The sequence below is a fragment of the Ascaphus truei genome, chromosome 14, assembly GCF_040206685.1.
Source record: "Ascaphus truei isolate aAscTru1 chromosome 14, aAscTru1.hap1, whole genome shotgun sequence".
In the NCBI taxonomy this organism is placed as follows: domain Eukaryota; kingdom Metazoa; phylum Chordata; class Amphibia; order Anura; family Ascaphidae; genus Ascaphus; species Ascaphus truei.
In genome coordinates, this window is record NC_134496.1 from 35,813,890 (window position 1) to 35,832,181 (window position 18,292).

The following is an 18,292-nucleotide window of genomic DNA, read 5'->3' on the forward strand; positions in this document are numbered from 1 at the left end:
TTTTAATAGGACTATGTCTTAAGTTTGATAGTTACAATTTGTATAGGGGATAATGTAACATTTTTCATTCTGTGACAATTATTTACTCTTTCTAATCTAGTGGCACTTACCTTGACTTTTGTTGAATGCTCACAGTAAGATTTATTCCCTTATCCTACTTTGCACAATTTCATATAAAGTGTATTTCCCAAATTAACATTTGCAGAGTTCGCCTCTACCCTGGTTACTCACCCACCCTTTGCTCTCCTTCCTGTTTATTCTCTAACTCACATTATTCTCTCCCCCCAGTTTCCTCCTTTAATATCCTCCCAGTTGCTGTGCAGTCTCACCCTTCCCCAGCTGTCATAGCATAGATGGCTGTTTGTCACTCATACCATAGTTCAGGAGAGCACTGGTCCAAGCCATGTTGCTGGAACACACAGTTACTTCCCTATCCCCAACAACAAAAAGGCTCAAACACTCTCCAACCTTCTGCTAGTCTCAATCTTTCCACAATAATTCACAGCATGAATGATAAAGCAGAAGAACCAATGAACGTTCACAAGGAAGTCATTCGACTTCCAGAGTGGTCTCACTATCATTGTAAGGAGTTAGTTGTGTATCAGGCTTGAGATGCACATGGCGATTGAGGCTTGTTGGGTCCGCAACATGGATATCTATTTAACCTTGAATTTGTGCCCCTGGTTATTCTCTTATAGTTTAAATTCATAAAGGTCTTGCCACCACCTGTTAGGTAAGGTGTTGTAGGCACTTCCATCACTGGAGTGGTTAAGCTCTGCAGTGACGATAGCCTTGACATCTTAGGCCTGTAATATAGTGCGTGCACGTGTGCTACCGTGCACGCACACATCAATTAGAATTGGCTGTGTTTAGCCAGACGTTTCTATACTAGGGACGCGCGCGCTCGGCCGTGAGCGGTGGCGCGGCAGACCTGGGAAATTACAATAAAATTGTATTTTCGCACTGCTGCTGCCACGCCACGTACCAATCACAGCGCGGCCTAACGCTGTGACGTGGCCGGTTGCACCCTAACAACTCAACGCGCACGCCACGTGAGTACAACACCGGGCGCACACCCGCGCGCGCACCAGCGCCTACAATATAACAATCTCTAGAAGCAAAGACAAATACCTATGTATTTTTTATAGTAATGAAATCAGTAGTCCTTTAGCACATATTACATTGCATTCCCATTGTTGTGTATGTAACAGCTAGGATGGCTGAATGGATAATACTTCCCCTTTTTCCACAAATCACTGGTCCATTTGTGTCTGTTTATGTAATATAAATGGTTACTTTTGTAGGGGCCTGCTTTCCAACATTATACAGTACAAACATTAACATTTAAAGCTGCAGTTCAAGCAATATCCTACATTTTTTTTTCAAAATAAATCAATTCTGTACTATGAGAAAATACTTCTAGCATTTAAAAAAAATACATTTTTAATGTATTCTAATGTAACAAGCATTTTTGTTCCTATAGCAACCATTGACAAAGTCACATCCCCTTCCTCTTCTGAAACAGCATCACCTTTTTGAGCACTGCCCTCTCTCTAGCTGTGAACCAATTGAATTAGTGCCTGCCTAGTCACATGATCTTCCTCACAGAACGTTAGCTCTTAGTGCAGCAGAAGAGGACCCAAGGTGAATTTAGTGAACCCCCAGCCGAATCTTCGCTCATCGATCACATGAGAACGGATCGATCGGCAATTTAGCTAATCATTTGTCAGTGTGTAGATTATATTGATGCACATATTGAATGAAAAAAATATTATTATTTTTTTTAAATGACAGCATGAACTGCAGCTTTAAGAGAAAGAAGACTACATTTTGAGAAAGTGGAAACAATGTATAAAAGTTCGTTTTTGGCACGTTTGTTAGAATAAAAGCACCTTTAGCTGTGTCAGTGCCAGACAGGTTTAGAACTCCCGGGGTACAGTACAATTTATCAAACCTGAATATTTTACAGACAACAGCCGCTAGTTCAAAGCTGGCCATGTATCTTTAAAACTGCTGGCTCATAAAGAAGTCCCATGATTGCAAAAGCAGAAAGCGTTTAGCAGAAAACAATAACATGTTAAGATCAAACAGAAATGACATCATCGGATTTAGTTCTGGGTGTGCAGAAAAAAATGAGCTTCTGAAGAGCCGAGAAGTATCCATGAGAAGCATTAAGGCATGTGTATAAGTTCAGCAAGTGACCTCAGGCTGTAATCTGGTCAGGGTAACTTCTAGTAAATCTCAGGTTTACAACTAAAAGTATTTAGATTTCTGATTTAACCTGTGTCATGGAAACACTTTGGTTTTTCCATTAGCGCCTTCACTTCATTTACTGTATCAAATGAATTAAAGGCTATTTGACACTGTAGATTCTAACTATTATCTTGCGAGTTCCAAACAGCAGAGCCGTGATTGCCACAGTGGTGACTAACTTAACAAAACGGTCATTCTCTTCAATTTCCATCAATTTACGTGATTTCACTTTTGCTGATTAACCCCTTCTGCGACCTCTGGCGCTGAAGTGGTTAACGCAGGATTTGAAGGCGTTTTCAGTTTTCAATGGGAAATGGCTTCCCTCCAATCTGTTAAGTGATTGCCTGTTTTCCAAGCTGTGGAATTTTAAACATGACTATTTGTAACACTTTGGGAATGTGTGACTGTTTGAGATGATTTCATATCTACCATTCAGGTTATGAGAAATGATACATTTAATACAAACTGTGCACCGTAATCTGGCAAAATTATATATATTTTTTTTTTACAGGGTTATCTGAATGATTTGAATAAACCTGCAAAAATGAAATAATGCTGTCGTTTTGTTCTATGTATTTCCAGTATATGGTTAGCCTGCATCTGATATATGCCTTTGTTACTCCTTGTACTGAGAGTGCCTGGTAACTGTCTGCTATATATATATAGAGAGAGAGAGAGAGAGACTCAAAATAAAGTTGAAATAAACCCTCACAAGAACTTTGAATGAATAAAAGGATTTATTTAACACAGCATCATTTCAGTCCTATTCCTGGCGCGAAACGTTGATGTGTTAAATAAATCCTTTTATTCGTTCAAAGTTCCTGTGAGGGCTTGTTTCAACTTTATTTTGGATATCAATTCCCTATCAGTGCACCCAGGCAAATTAGTGGATTGTTACGTGAGTGCTTTTATATATATATATATATCATTTGCATGTCATTTCCCAGAATCCCTTGCTGCAGTGGAAGCACTGTATGCTGGGCGATAATGGTGAAAGGTAGGGTTTCAGACCTGTCTAAGACATGCCAATGAGCACACAGTAATATTTCCATTTGATATATATATATATATATATATATATATATATATATATATATATATATATATATATATATACATACACACACATACTGTACATACACACACAGTTGTGTGAAAAAGAAAGTACACACTCTTTGAATTCTATGGTTTTACATATCAGGACATAACAATCATCTGTTCCTTAGCAGGTCTTAAAATTGGGTAAATACAACCTCTGATGAACAACAACACATGACATATTACACCGTGTCCTGATTTATTTAACAAAACTAAAGCCAAAATGGAGATTATTTCAGCATTTTGGAGTGCCCAGATAATTCCCTCTTTGGTAACTCCAGGACGGGGACAGAATCTAAGGACGGTGTTGAGGTACATCACGGTGGCAGAATTAACAAGCTAGAATAGGAGTACTACACTTAGGTTATATAAGATAGTCTTAATTATTAATTGTTTCATATGTTTGTTTGTTTTTGTCTGTTAGTAGTATCAGTAAGGTACATCATAGGTTGTTACACATTTTATTTTTACCAACGTGAGAGTTCTTCATAAATCAAACAATATATTACAGATATTGGAATAGAGACCGGCAGGATGATGGTGCTGAGACTAGGGACAGGCCTTCATATAATAAGAAGATATGTCATGTCTGGAATACTTGTAAGAAATGGTTGTATTTCAACTATAAGGGTAACAGAGAAATAACGCTTAAGGGAGTCTTGGCATAGGTGTCCCCCACATGTAGCGTAATATCACATCCTCAGTAGATAATGAATAGAAAACATTCAGACGCAGGCAACTCAAGTAAGTTGCCTGTGTCTATATATCACAGATCTTTTAAAAGCTCTCGGGTCTCTTGTTACATAGTTACATAGTTACATAATTACATAGTTACATAGTAGATAAAGTTGAAAAAATACATATCTCCATCAAGTTCAACCTATGTTACATTTAGACGATGCTTATCCTATATTGGTATTTACAGTATTTTGATCCAGAGGAAGGCAAACAAATCCCCCCCAGTGAAACATCATTGTTCATGTGTACCTGTGAATTTAAAAGTTCTGTACATTATAAGTTTGTCTGTGAAGAACATTCATGCTGCTCCATAATATGCAGATGTTGAAGTACATAACACAGTACCAGTACTTCTATATTTAAAGCCCAGAGCATAACAGCTTTTTTTATTCACAGACTTTTTTTAAAAGCTAATTTGACCACTGATGAAATAGTATCCCAACCTATGACAAATCTACATGCCACCATGTCTAATACTGCTGCCAAAACATCAAATGGATATCAGTAACAGTGTGTGAGAGGTGATTATCGCTGTTAAACTGTAACAGTAAAACGTAAAAACTACTTCTGGATCTTCCTCATGGATCATCCTTCCAATGACCTTAAGTACGAGATAATAAAAAAAATCAGGACGTTGTAGAACGCCCAGCGTCTGATCTTCTCATACATTCTCACAGGTTCTCCTACCCTTTGCGCACTATTAGACAAAAAACTTGGGTCACGTGAACATCACCTCATTTATCAACGTTACAGACAGGCTCCTATGACATCAGTAACAATGCCCCTTTAGCTCCAGAATGGCTCGCAAAGCAACGGCTTATGTTTGACACCCCTCTGATGCAGATAGGAAATCAGTCAAAGAGAAAAGGCAAATATATATAAAAAGTTCAAATATTATGCCTTGCAGTAATGAGTTTAAAAGTCTGTATGTGAACGACGTTGGTTCCGACTCTCACTTATAGGGATGTACTGTAAGTGTGCGCATAAACTTAGGTGCTGTCTTATCATATCAATATTTGAAGTATCATTACATTATTCGTTCATTTTAAGCAAAGGATTTGCATAGACATGTTATATATAAGGACATTAACACCATATTTTCTAAGTCAGAGGTTCCCAGCTCCAGTCTTCAAGGACCACGAACAGTTCAGATTTTAATATACTCCTGCTTGAGTACAGGTGGTCCAGTCAATATGATTGGGCCACTTGTGCTAATGAGAGGATAGACTTAACACCTGCACTCTTAGTGGTCCTTGAAGACTGAAGTTGGGAACCTCTGTTCTAAGTGATGTGGTTCTAGATCAGGGGAGCGTAAACTTTTACTACTGCACTCCCCTGTCTGGCCTGCTCCGGAGCTCCCCACCCCCTCTTACCTTGCAGCTGCGTCAAATGACGCTCTGGCGTCATGTGACATCACTAGACGTGACCCCCGACCTCATTTGATGCCTGTGAGGACCAGAGTTGAGCACCCCTGTTCTATATAGCTGGACTGATAATAAAGTGAATGGACAGATATGGCAGGTATTTGACAAATGAGGTGATAAGTGATGCGTCATGTATTACACTTTTGCAGGTTTTGTGAATGGTTAACATTTGGACTCTGTGTTCCTTCCCAAAATGGCACAATCTTCCAAACCACAGTGTGATGAAATTATCTATTTTAGGGATGTTCTTCTTTTTATAATTCTACTAAGTTACATTTTTTTTTACCAAGAACAAATCAGTGCCTTCATGTATGTACGCATATTTGCATTTATAAAGCACCAACCATGTACTGTACACAGTGCTACTAAGTTGTTGTTTTTAAACTATTTTTATCCTTCTTGTAGTTGCTTAACTTTTGTATACTTTATCAAGGTTATTTATTGTGAGCCATATCTATATGATATTTTAAATTCTCATATGTGCCATACCTTTAGAAGTTTAACAATGTTCACACTTCAAACAGACTCTTTATGATTTTTCCTATTATTGGCCTTTGAATATATTGGTACCCCGTAAACAGACAGTACAATGCTGGTTTAAAGGTGCAGTTTCCCTCAATATTACCTCTAAGGCTGCGGCCACAATATCTGTGCTGCACGCGCGTCAGCGAGGCTAGCGTCGCGTGCAGCCAATTCCCCTGGTCTGCAGGGAACTGCAGACCAAAAGGAAGGTGGGGGGGTGACGGGGGAGGGGGAAGCGCGGCCGTGATGTCATCCGGCAGGTTCGCCCTCATTGGCTGAACCGCCGGGGGGCATGGCTTAGCGCTCCGTCGCGACTCCTGCTCATAATTCTCTTGCGAGCAGGAGTCACTGTCGGCGCAGTGCAGCGCCCCCCCCCCTCGCAGGGGGCCAGTCCCATTGTGCAGCGGTTATTGTCCCTGCAGCGTCCCCCACAGCGGGCGCTGCAGTAGCCAGCGGGGACCTGGCCTAAGGCTGAGTCCATGCTGCCGCAGACCACACGGAGGTGTCAGTTGAAACTGATTTCTCGGCGCGACGGGCAGGTCCCGTGAGCGGATTGCCCAAGGAGGGCGAACCAGCTCCGTGATGTCACTGACACGCCCCTAGACACGCCCCAGACGGAGCATCTAGCATGGCCGAAAAACGCACCCGCTTCACGCGGGTGATGTCACGGAGGTGCTTGCTTCAGTGCGGGCGAAGGCAGTATGGCCCGGGCCTAAGTGATTGTAACTTTAGTTTTTTTTCGTGCCACGGCCGCGTCATATGAGCGGTTCAGCCAATGAGGGCGAGACTGCCTGTTGACGTCACAGCCACGCCTCCCCATCAAAGTACACGGATCGGTCGGGCGACAGGCGCGCGCGAGACTCTTTGCGCTCCGTCGCACGCGAGACTCCTTGCGCTCCGTCATGCGCACGCACGCCTGCACTATAATCGCTGCCTTAGCCACTTGTTACAGTGGAAACCAGCACAGGGCCACAGATACACACAATATTAGAAAAAGCTTCCGTCATTGGTCTAGCAAAGGGAAATAGAAAGGAGAAAGGAACAATAAAAGGAGAAGTAGAAGGTCTGTAGAAAGTCACATGAGCCATTCACTGGAGCCTGAAATGAAACGCTCAAGTAGCTGGGTCACTCAAACCTTTAGAAAATTCAATCAAGAGCAGGGTTTTTGTATGTGATCTCTTTGCTGGTTGGGAAGCTCAGAGCTGCAAGCAGGAGTGTTTGATTTTCTGTATGCTTTTAAAGAGAAAGCGCCAACTTGCACTCACTACTGGATATAGATCCAATGTGGTCTTTCTCCCTCCTAATAGAGGTAAATGAGAATTTTAATCCTGATAGAGGTATATTAGTATTTTATCTGGTAGTGTTAGGACCTGTGAGCAGGGTCTGCCTTGTCGTGGCTCGCAAGCTTACAATGCTTTGGCCAAAGGGTTAAACTAAATTATATTTTTGTCATGTTGGGTGTAGCATTGGGCTTCTCTGTCGTCTGTTGTATACACATGCCACGCTCTATAGCACTCCTTTTTGACACTTATATACATATATATTTTGTGGGGGCTCAGGGGTTCCCAAAAAGAGCTTGCTGGGGTTTTGTGTTTTGCTTTTAAAGAGAAACTTCAACTTGCACTCACAACAGAACGGGCAGTTCTACATAGTATGCAGTTATCAGCTTTTGGGGGTTCATCTTTATGTAGCAGCAGCAGCACCACACGAAAATGCATATCCAGTCATTGGGAGTTTTCGGGGGCAGTCCCTGATCGGCACTATCGCACACTATAAAATGACCCCCCTAGGAGGCTATTCATTAACTCTCCGGCACAGTGTGCGGTCACGTGACCGCTTTCAATCAAAGTCACGTGACCGTGGTGGCCATTTTGGAGGAAACAGAAGAGGAGGGATCCTCCTTCATTTCCTCAGTGGTTAGATCACGACCTGCGCTCCATGTGAACGCAAGACGCAATTTAACCTGGAAAAAACAAGCCCTTTGAGCATGACGTAGTCGCTATATCACGGGACCACCGGAGTGACAATCTCCATAACATAGTAACTTTGTCCTGGGTTACTTAAAGGGTTAAAGGCCGTTAAGGCCATTTTTTGGTGAAAATGCCCCTTTACGTCAATAAGGATTTTCGGCCCAAAACACCCTGAACATTTGCTTCGAGCAATATAGCGTTACCCCGTTAATGTGGAAAAGAGACTGCTAATTAGTGTTGTACATAAATACTGCAGGACTTTCACAATGTATCGTGTACTCTACAACAGTCATGTTTTCTGTGTCTTGGCTCGACATTTACAAAGCCGCACTAATCCGTAACACACCTTCCAGCGTCTGAACATGTCTTCAAATATAGCACCGCTTAGTAAATATTGCCCTATTTGATGGTGTAGTCTGACTTCGCGATGTATATATAACGATGTTTTTAAAAAAAAGTTACAATGTGTTTGATAGCTTTGCAAATATTATCCAGCACAGCCGGCCACTAAAGGCCCAACACGACCTGTGAGAAGATGCATAATGCAGTGGGGGGGGGGAAATGGTTCAGCGTTAACAAAATGGCAATGATTACAGATTATTTTTTTAAAGAAGCAAAAGAGCGTTTGACATCAGTGCTGCAGCATTTCCAACTGAATTGTGGTAAGAGAAGAAAAAAGGGGAAATGAAAAGCAATTTATGAAAAAAAATAACACATTATATAATTTCTGGTGGGTGAAAAAGAGACAAAAACCCTGCACCGTATAGTGTACAGTAAACAAAAAATACCACTAGTGAGCACAATCATACGTGTCAGACAGGTCTGCAACCTGCCTTTCCCCATTATCCCTTAGCATACAGTGCTTCACCGGCAGCCAGGGATTCTGGGTAATAACATGCAAATGAGCACATTGTGTCACTTTTTGCTTGTAATCCATTTTAACATGGAGCCCTATAAGCTTATGCCTGCCGTATTACACAACTTTTCAGCACAGCCTGGGTTTAAGAAGTGCGTGGCCAGCAAACCCTACTCAACGACAGCTAAGAGATAATGGGGAAAGGCAGGTTTGCAGACCTGTCTGAGACATGCGAATGTGCTCACAAGTCATATTTTTTATTTAATTACAAAAAATAATTAGTGGAACTGTACCTTTAACTCATTCACGGTCAGGCCGTGGCAGCGGGCCAGCAATTTCCGAAAATGTTATTTTTAAATGTTTTGTGACACCAATTGTTTAGATTGCGTAAGATCTTGGTCAGCAAAGAGTTTAAGCAAAAAGAAGTATGTGTGGCCTGTATAACCACCAACTTATTCAAATACCTTAAACCAAACATCTTACAGTGAAAGATGTCACTTTCGTTGCAGAGAGGGATCCAAGTAAGGCAGTTTGCCCCTTTAAACCGAACAGTCTTATCCAGCGGTGCGCAAACTTTTTGAGCTGCGGCCCCCTTCCTGGGAGCCACAGCGTTCGCGCCCCCCTCTACCAATGTCTCTTGTGTCAAATGACGTCGCGGGTCATGTGACGTCATGTCACGTGACCCCACCGCGTCATTTGACGCGCGATACCATGGTGACGCGTGACGTCACATTACCCTGCGGCATCATTTGACGCGTCGCTGAAGACCCAGCTGGCAGCAGGTAAGTGAGTTACAGAGGCCTCACGCCTCCCCCAGCATTTAATTTAAATGCCGTGGGGAAGAGCGCGGGGCCTCTGTAACCGCCCGTGCCACCCTTAGAAATTCTCCCGCCCCTCAGTTTGCGCACTGCTGGTCTAATCTGTAAAATACATTATTTTTCTGCCGTGAAAGCAAGCAAGATAAACAAACAAACGGGTTTCAGAAAATGTATTTCAATCACTTGGTTATGTAACCCCACCACAAGGGGGTTACCGGTTTTCTGCAAGGGGTTAATAGCAGAATAACATATGCTGGCCCACACCCTGTGTTTCCATGGGGATACTCACGACACAGGAGAGTTTATAGGATAAGAGGAAGATTCTGGAATACAGGTTCCTGGAGGAAAAGAGGAGAGGAGCCTCGGGGAGTGTAGATAAGGATTATGTTCATGAAGTAGTAGAAGAGATCAGCCCACCCTTGTTTGTGATGCTACAGATACGGGCAGTGCACTTATATTAAGGATCCCAATTAGATCGCCAACGGAAACACGCAGGTTCCACAGATGGAGAGACACACACGCCACAGCGGGCCCTATGCAGAGGGCTCCCGGATGTCAGCAGATCAGCTCTACAGGCGGATCCAACTACGTATTCTCCTCAATCAGTAGGGAAGTGGCAGTTCCCAATCAGAAATGTAGTATAGTTGGTACTGTGACAGTAGGGGGGTAACCAGGCTCTCAAATAAAGGTTTAAGCCCATCTGGTTACCCCTGATAAGGGTTCAAGAAGAGTCAGCTCTTGAGCCCAGTACTGTGCAATGCGTAAAATGTGTTGTGCGACAAAAAAGGATTGTATGTGTTTTTGTCTTCCCAGGGATGCCAGCAAGCAGAGATTGCTGTGGTATGAGTTTCAAGGGGGATTTTGCGGAGAAAGTGTTGTCAGAATGTGTCCAGGTAGTCGGGGTCCAGAGTTGATGGATACCCCAAAAATGTACAGAGAATCATGCTTGATTCACGGATACATGTAGGCACATTGTCCCGGCAATACCTCCCCTTGAAAACATTTTCGCGACTCACCACTATTGGTTCCCTGCTTCAGCACAGCCCAGAAAGGTAAATGGGCATAGGGATGCAAAGTGTCCCTGTAACTATAAAGGTTCCCTAGGTTAAGGGGGATACCCGGTTACTGCCCATGTCACCCAGAACCTATATAGGGGTTCATGGGTTGGTTCCCTGCTTCAGCACAGCCAGACAGGTAAAAAGGGCATAGGGATGGTAGGTGTCCCTTAAACAGCCAAGGGTCCCAAGGTTAATAGGGATACCCAGTAAATGTCCAGGTCACTCAGAACCGGCAGAGGGGTTCTGAGGTGCTCCAGCCATACATATATGGTTGTGAGGGGATTCTTAGCATCCATACTAAGTCTATGCAATAGTGTGTGGGGAATATGAGTAGTGAAAAATAAAGTGCAGCTTTTAATTCTATTTCCCATACCTGAAAGGCTTAGGTTTTTAAAGTATATATTTTATTAACAAAGTGTGTCAAGTTATTCCCATGATCTTTTATTAATATTATCTGTTATTTATTTGATTACCACGTGTATTACTACTGTGGAGCGCTATGTACATTAATGGCGCTATATAAACAAAGACATACAATACAATACATACATACATACAAGTACATATATGCTTTGTGCACAGTAAATGAGGCACAGGGTTGAAAAGTGTTCCTGTAGCTGCGGGGATCCCATGGTAACATAGGGGTACCCCAGTTAGTGCCAAGGTGTCCCAGAACCTGTATTGGGTTTGTGGGCTATTGAAGTCCCCTGTAAAGTATAGAAAAACCTGACCTGTTTACAGGCTTTTGGGGTTCCATGTGTTGTAGAAACTCCAGATTTTGGGAGTGTAAATTTTAGGTGGGATATTTGGGCAAAAATTTATTCCTTGTGTTTGCAGGAGTTCGGGGGGCTCAGCTAGTGGTGGTCCTCTGATTCTCCCCGGCGTGCAGGCACTATTTGTGGGTTTGCGGGGTGAATTACATTGGGGCTGCACCGTGTCCCCAGACTCCTGGTTTTTGAGCCCAGATATCCCCAACTAATTTCCCACATGTATATAGGGTTCCCCAAGGTTTATAATTTATTAAAGTATGGTTCATAGAGTGTTATACTGTATGTATAAAAATCCATGCAGTCAGCCTAAGCATTTGCATAGGAGCCATGATGTCTGCCTTATTCATCTGGCCTCAAAGGGGACCCAGGATGTCAGAGGTGTCGGGCCATTTGGTAGCAAGGAGGGGCAGAGGAAAAGGCCCCAACAGCTATTGTGGTTCTCTCAGACTCTGCGGAGCCTTGCCCGCAGATAGCCATGCCCTTTCCCTGACATCATCAGCCAGATGAACCCTTGTCTGATTGACTGGTGGGAAATATTCCCACACTTTTAGTCCATGTTAAAACATAGGACATGGTAATCTATAAAGGGGCCTACCGCACTCAGAGCGTCTCCAGATTCTAGCAAGTAAATTCCAGTCCTCTGGAGACAGGGTAGCGGTGGCGTCTGGAACGGCAGGCTGATTTCAGTTCCGGGACATTTCAGGCTAGGTCCCTGACAGGGTAAGCTTTAGATTTAGAAGCCCCTGCCACTAGGAAAGTCTGATTTTTTTTACCCCAGTTCCCAAGTAAGTGTGTCTTCTTGCCTGTAGTTTGTGTTCCTCTGTGTGTATGCCTATTTAAGTGAATAAACTACAATTTATTTCATTACCTGTTTTGCTCAATGAATGATCCTGGTATAAAAAGGTGTAAACTGCCGGGTCTCCCGTGACAGGTACTGCACAGAACCGACTAGGACCCTAGTAAGGGACCAAAGTAGACCGAGTACAATGGATGTTAATCTGAGGGGGGCCCGGGCCAATGCAAGTAATGCAACCAAGTGATTGCACCTCCCTTTGAATGTTAAGAGTGGGCACTTAGAGAAGAACTGTGTCAATGAGTAACTAAGAGTTTGTATAGCAACGTACAACTATGTCGAGTACAGTATGTGTGTGATGTGTCCCTGTGCCTGGGGACCGGAATAAAGATTGAGTTGAACTACAAAAGTTCCTTGCGTCCATCATTTTCACCCTCATATCTCATCGCCCAGCCACCTGAATCCAACACCTGAAGTGAGGTACACCTTGCTTAGTAGCCAAGCACTTATCTAATCTCCCTAGGAGCTGGGCAGCGAGTGTTATATTTATTTCCTACAAGTCAATCCTTTTAATTCCTTGTGGGTGTGCCACGCATTATGAGGGCATTTTTCCATCCAACCCAACAGAGTGCAAAATAAGTCAACACATTTCAATTGTCCTTTTCAAACGTGAAGTGTTTGATAGAATGTGGTATGTGCGGTTCAATATTCCTAATCATTTGACTCTGTTTTAGATTCTGGTCGCAGCATTCTGAGCTAGAAAAAGAATCTGTAAACATTAACGTTGAGTGTAACAAATGTAATGGTCAGCATGTTATTTATATCTCTCAAAAGGGCCTTTGTGTGCATTTTCTAAATTCGAACTCCAGCTGTGTTTGACTTTTTGCTTTGTTGACGCAATTGTAGTTGAATTGTAGTCAAACACTTTGCATAGAGATTCGTTATCTTCCAATCCATAATCCAGCATATTAGGTATCTAAGTAACATGAAGCTGCATATAGAGTAATGGTTGAAGTTTGGTCTTCACTATACAAGCCGGTGTGTGAGTTCCAATCTCATCCACTTACACTAACTATGCATTCTGGCTTTGAACAAGTAATGTTATCGCTCTGTACCTCCAGCACCAAACATAAGGTTTAGCTAATTGAGGGAGAAGTCTTGTGCCTGTACAATGCCTGTAGCTCCATATGGGCATAAATGATAATTAAACAATACGGAGATATGATACCAATAGAGATAAATGTTCCTTGAATCCAAGTTTAAACCCTGGCTAAGACTAAAACCTGCCACTCTATGCTATTTTGTCTGTGCCAATTATGGGTTGTTTACCGTACCCCCCCCACCCCCCCAAAAAAATATATAATTTAAAATAATTGAGCCATACTAATTTAAACTCTTACATCAAATAGCTCTGACGCAACTAATAATGTTTTACGGTGCATTGGACTGGATTTTAGACAGTGACTTGGCATAAACACCACCTTAGATGTGTGTTGTGAATTACAGCTTTCAAAACAGCTGGAGTGAAATCATCTTGGCTTTTAAAAAAGGGCAACTGTACTGTGATTAAAAATTCGAAGTCAACTTCATTTGAATCACAGGTAACTTCCCGACTGAGATTACAAGATGCCTCTCAGCTCAGTATGCTTCATTGACAGTGACTTAGTATGATAGTACCTGGGGGGTACAGACTATGAAATACTGCTTTTTTATATACAATGAGCGGATGATCTCGCTATCAACCGGATGACATTTATGAATGCTTCACATGAGAAATCAATCAAACCTTTAGATTAGAGAAATCTCGCAGTAGCTTCTGTCTTGAGGTACCTACCTCAATTTTTAGTTACCTACATCCTCACCATTCTGGATACACGTCATTGCAGTAGCTGGCTTAAAAGTTATTATAATGCAGAGCATTGTTTGCGTAGAACACCTTCCGTATGACGTTTGATCGGGTCCCATAAGATTATCTGTCTTCCAATGGTATGATATTGTTCTTTGCTATCCTGGCTATTACAGCATTCACCTTTGGTGGGACACTCCATTCTCTACAATCTTATTCATGAAAAGGGTACATAGTAAGAAATGTCCTGGTCAAAGAGTTGTTAGACTTCCACAGGGAAATTAATGCCTGGTCTAATACTTCAAATACTTCCTTGGTATCTTCGATATTCAAGGTTGCTCTCATATTTTTAAACAACTAATTGATAGAATCCAAATTTAAAGAATCCAGACTTGTCTTCAACCTCACCTTTCTCAAATGAGAAACATTCTCCCAAACCTCCTTGATTGTGGGAATCCAGGATGCTCTCATTTTCTAAATGTATCAAGGTCTGAGATCTGTATCTCTTTAATCTTCAGGGGGACTCCATCTTTTAAAAAGATTAAAGCAGAGAGGTCATCATCCAGTCGATGAAGCTACCGAAGCTTGAAGTACCCTCATCGTCAGCCAACTTCTTAATACAATCATTGCATAATAAGAAGCAGGCTTCACATCACAAGCAGCACAATGTTTGGATTTTAAAGTAGCCTGATTACGCTTTCAAGGCTATTCAGCCTTCTGTTCCCCTGATAATCACACAATGCCAGCGATCTCTAACCCCAGAACCCACCTTTTTAAGTAGCAGGTTTTTCCATGTTCCTGTGCAGGACAGGTCCATTGTGGCCATTCTCCCTCCACTGCAGAGGTAAATGAGAATTTTTACAGGTAGTGTTAGGCCCTGCATACTGGTCATGCTGTGACGTGGCTGCAGGCTTATAATGCTTTGGCTAAAGGGTTAAACTAAAGGACACTTATTCATGAGAATACTAACATTGAAGTATTTAACTGTATTTTGCCACATTGGATGTAGCATTGAGTATGTTTGTCTTTTTTCTGTTCCCCTGAAGCAGCAGGAGTGGAGGGCATCCTGCCTGACAGAGTGCCCTGCAGCACCACAACCACTCCTAAAAGAAACCTGCAGCAGACTGAGGCCTGCAGAAATATCTTGCTTGCAGCCTGTGTTCCCTCAGCGTACTTGTTGTCCTGGAAGTGTCTGTCACGAGAGACCAGCGCTTTTAACACCAAAATACCCGGATCCTTTGATTGAGCAAAGCAAGAGATAAAATAAATTGTAATTTATTTACAGAATTAACATACACAGCTTTATTTACAATTACAACGAAAAATACACTTACTAGTTATGCTGTTAAGTCTGGTTACAGGATGAATCTTTCACTGCATGATGAAAACTTGTTACATGATGGAACTCCTTCCTGATGGGCTGCAAGGTTTTTTATGCACAAAACAGGCCTTTACTTAACCCATGCAGCCAATCTACTCTGTGTGAATAATTCCTTCCCCTTATCACGGAATTGCCACTACTTTGCAAACCTGGCAGAGGGGCTTCTCAGTCTGCTCTGGGCATGTGCCAACCTTGCACCTTGGCCGCTTAGCATATGAGGCCCGTCCCCTCTACCTGGCGCCGCTCAAACTGGGCAGAGCAGCCATTTGCCAGGGTGGCTTTGAAATTCTCTTCCTTTCCCCCTCATTGCTAACAAAAGGTTTAACACCTCCATATCCTGGACTGCCTTTGAAGCTTTAGAGGGCGGAGTAGCCACTCTGTCTCTGGTGTGTTAGATGAAAATCCCCATATGCCTAACATGTTGGTACAATTAAAATAGGGGGACTTTAATTCATCCATTGTTTATGTAACTCTATAAAAATTGCGCGATATGATAGTTCCTGATGTTACCCGAACAGTGCTTACAGCAAATCTCACGGCGCTAGGAGCTTCCTAGCGAAAGTTAGCAAAAAGCCTCCTGCTATGCTGCTAGCTGCTTGGTTTTAAAACCATTTTTCCTTTCACACGCTTACACGAAAACACTACCAGAGTTATACATATAATCTTAAAAATTACGTCACTCTGAACCCCCCTGGTTCTGGGGTTCATGGGCATATACCGGGGGACCTGAATGTAATTCATTCCCCTGCCTGGTCTTACTATTCTGGTCTGTGCTGAAGCAGGGAAATGTCCGCTGCTTAACACTCCTGGAATAATAAGACATACATATACAGTTTTATCACAAAACACAGTGTTTCTGCCATGATTGGGTTGCAGAGCTGACAATCACACTTACCCAAGATGGCTCAGGGGCACCCAGCCGGGCCAAATACCTTTATTTACTTGCCGGGTACCCCCTCACCGTCACAGTGTCTTGTGGGATTGTGCCAAAAGTGAGGTCACTGGTTTAACCATTCCAGTGCTTCCGGGAGATGCTATGGGAAGGGCCGCAGCAGACCCACTTTGCTTCCGATCCTGCTCTGTCGGCCACTCCTCCCTTCCAGGCATATGGAGCTAGGTAAGGGCCTTAAAGCAGGACTTGCTCCTCTGGAAAACACTTTCCTCCAGCTTAGGTAGGGCAAGAATAGCTGATCAGAGGAGAGACCACGCCTCCTTTATACCTGTAACAAGAATTCTTGTCCTACCACAGCTAGGAGAAGGGGTTATCACAGCTATTTGGATTGCCTAGAACAGCGGTGCGCAATCTTTCCAGCGTGCGCCCCTCTTCCTGCTTTCCTCCCTGCTCGCGCCACCCCCCTCCCTTACCTCCTCCCCGGCGTCAAATGACGCCGCTGGGTCAAGTGACGTCACGTTGCCATGCCGTGACGTCACATGAACCTGCGGCGTCATGTGATGCTGCATTGCCATGGCGACGTGTCGCCAAAGAGAAGGTAAGTAAAGTTGCAGAGGCCTCACGCGATCCACCGCCATTAATTTAAATGCCTTGAGGGAAGAGCGTGGGGCCTCTGCACCCCGCCGCGCCCCCCCTGAACAATCTTGCACCCCGCACTGGCGTAGACGACGCTGACGAAAGTCCCAGGAGTTTTGGGGCGATCACAGTGTGCTCGGACTCTTCAGGATTTATTGAATAAACTCCATTGAGTTTATAATCTAAGGAGATCAGTTGACTTGCTCACTGTCACGTAGATCTTCCAAACGAGTTTAAGGCAAGAATATGGCTATGCTTGTAATAGCTAGCACCCTAGCAACCTTAGGAGTTAGATGGGGATTACTTCAGGCACGTCATTATCTCTACTTTTATAGTCAACTAAATTGCCAGTTCTCAGTGGCATTGAAGTAACCTGCCTATGACACCTGACTCTAATGCATTAGATTTAAAATTTCTTACATGATGTACAGACTCTAAAGACCATATTATTAAATAATTGATGGACTGCATGCCGTTAATAAACAGTGCTAGATACACAGACCGCTGTAGGTGGTGATACAGTTAGGAAAGCCTGTTTTCAGTGATAGGATTAGCACTTCCCCTGGGAAATAAATATTAGAAATTCTAAGTTATTTTCATGTTGATTAAAGGGAAGGAAGCTAAATGGGGACCTTATAATTACAATCTACTGATCTTGGGCCACAAAACCTACTTGTTCTAACCAATGAGGAACAGGAAAACTGGTCTGTTAGCACATAATATATCATCACACAACACAATCTGGGAATTTGTTCAAAGTTTCCATAAACCCACGAGTCAAAAAGATCGAGTGTACATACAGTATACTGTACCTTCTTCCTACACTATTATTTTATACCTACATCATACAGTGTTTTCAAAGGATTGATAGGCAGAACCAGATGTCAATATTTTGTGAAACATACTTTTTAGTTGTTGCTGTTAGTTTTAGATAAGCCTAGCAGCTTACTATACCACTGAGTACATTGTGTCAAAACCAAAAAAGTGCATTTGAGTCATACATGAAACTGCGATGTTGCATGAGTATAGCAAGCTCTTGCATCCTGTTTCCGAGACTTCAGAAATGTCGGTGCTATTTCTCTTACCAAATTTTCTTACTAAGTGCAATTGCACTAATTGTAACAGCACCACAGATTCATTAAACTAAACACCCATTCAGCACATTTCCATAACAGTTGATCTGAGTTTAAATAGCTTTGTAATGTTTGGATCAAATGTCTAATATTAAATTAACTAC

General features: G+C 42.7%; 1 long non-coding RNA gene across 1 annotated transcript in view; it reads left to right on the plus strand.

The window, feature by feature from the left end:
* LOC142465406 (uncharacterized) overlaps nt 1-15,433 on the plus strand; it is a 57,113-nt gene extending 41,680 nt beyond the window's left edge. Inside the window, exon 3 of the long non-coding RNA XR_012787874.1 lies at nt 15,193-15,433. This is a non-coding gene — a long non-coding RNA (uncharacterized LOC142465406). The remainder of the gene's footprint in view (nt 1-15,192) is intronic.
* The last annotated feature ends 2,859 nt before the right edge of the window (nt 15,434-18,292 follow it).